Genomic DNA, 1,998 nt, shown 5'->3' on the forward strand with positions numbered 1-1,998 from the left:
GTTTTTTTTAACATTTGGGGGTTGTATTTTTGTTTGGGATTTTTCAAGCATTTTCTCACAGCCCCGGTAACCTCTGTCTTATCACACCATGCTTAAATCTCCAGCAAATGGAGTGGTTTGATAAGAAGTTTAACCCTTCATTTGGAAGGTGAATTCCCAACCCTTATGATAGTATAAAGAAGCTGGATGAGTAAACTCTGGAAACTAAAATAAGGATGAATTCCTAAGGATTAAATCGCCAGAAATGAAACAGTAAGAGCCAAACTCTGCTGTTATCAATAGTAATATCAATTAAAATTGCACTGCAGGACAGGACTGGGTAATGACCTTGGAATTTTTGTGAATTTTCCTCTCTCATCAAAGCCAGACTTTCATAATGGATTCAGCCCATTCCTCCAAGACAAGGGCAGATCAGATCCATCCTGATTTCACACCAAGATCTCAACAGTCACTTGTTTGACCTATCACTGAGTACCCAACGAGACAGCGCAGAATGTGCTTTTCCAGCTCCTGTTCAAAACCTTCCCCATTTTAAAAGCAGCCAGGATCATAAGTACCCTGCTGTACCTTTGCACTTATCCCAGTCCCAAATTGTCCCCAACACCAGTCTGGTGATGATTGCCTGAGACCCAAAGGGAGCCATCCCACCTGGGAGCCCAAAACACGCAGGGGCAGCAGCTGGGCTGCAGTTCAAGGGACAGGGAGCACACACACTGGACAGTGGGGTTACACTAACATGCAGTCCATTTATTTTTGAGGGTTTTTTTCCTTTGTTCTGTGATTTATCTTTTTTTTATCAAGCCACTGCAAACATTGCTTTGGCTGTCAGCATGAGCGCAGAGACACACATTCCCATACCCGTGATAACTATGTAATAAATACCATCCAAACAAATGCTAAGAAAAATTAATAAAGAAAGAAAAATATTCCTTTTCCCACCCCCAAGCACAAAACACTGTTAAGTCAACAGAATTTAATCTAGTTTATTCTCCAAAAAAAAAAAAAAAAAAAGGAGGAAAAAATATGAAAACAAAACAAAAAAAAAAAAAAGCAGGTCTTATCACTAGCAGTAAATAAATTTGTACAACCATTCAGTCTGTATAATAGGATGAAATAAATCTACATCTTTCTTATTTTGGTGCGTTGAATTATACATACAAACAACAATTACAGGAACTTGTTCACAATGCGTATAGACCTGGAGAATGGCTATCTGAAACCCCCTTGTTGGCAATGTCCGCATGTTAACACTGATTGCCTGACACCATTGGTACTTCCTATGTAAAAGGCCCGTGGCCCAAAATGAATGATCTCCCTACAGGTTTTATTTATTTAGTTATTTAGTTAGTTAGTTAGTTAGTTAATGCATCATCAAAACCGTTCTAGCCAGCCCCCTCCCCCTCCCCGGAAATGAAAAAAAAAAAAAAAAAAGAAACCAAAACAAAAACCAACAAAAGAAAAAAAATCCAAAATAAAAATAAAATAAAAGGAGAAGACATGACTGGCAGTTGGTCCATTTGTTCGTAAGACCACGTTTCCTCTTGGTCTGCATTGTTTGTTTCTCTGGTTTTTAAATTGTCCTCTCATCTTCTTTTTTTTTTCTTTTCCTTTAAAAAAAATTCTCTCGGAGTCCTTCATGCCTTTTTCTTTACAGCTCCTCAGATGCAATAAAGTCTTCCTCAAATGTACAGTATTTCTTACAATATAAGTTATATGCAATGTTCAGCGTTTTTTATTTTATTTTATTTTATTTTTTCACAGCACTAGAGATCCTGTCCAATAGGGAATGCAAGTTCTGAATGGCTTATTCACAAATGGTATCCAGATTCAGTGGGTAAGAATACATAGACGCCATAGTGAGTTCCTTTAAAAAGTGGCAAACATCACTTTTTTAAAACTTTTTTTTTTTTTACTTTTTTCTCTTTTTTTTTTCTTTTTTTTTTCCTTTTTTGTGCTTTTTGTAGTTTTTTTTCTGGATTTTTAATTTTTTTTTCCTCT

Source organism: Oenanthe melanoleuca, chromosome 1A, assembly GCF_029582105.1.
Source record: "Oenanthe melanoleuca isolate GR-GAL-2019-014 chromosome 1A, OMel1.0, whole genome shotgun sequence".
NCBI classification, from domain to species: Eukaryota; Metazoa; Chordata; class Aves; order Passeriformes; family Muscicapidae; genus Oenanthe; species Oenanthe melanoleuca.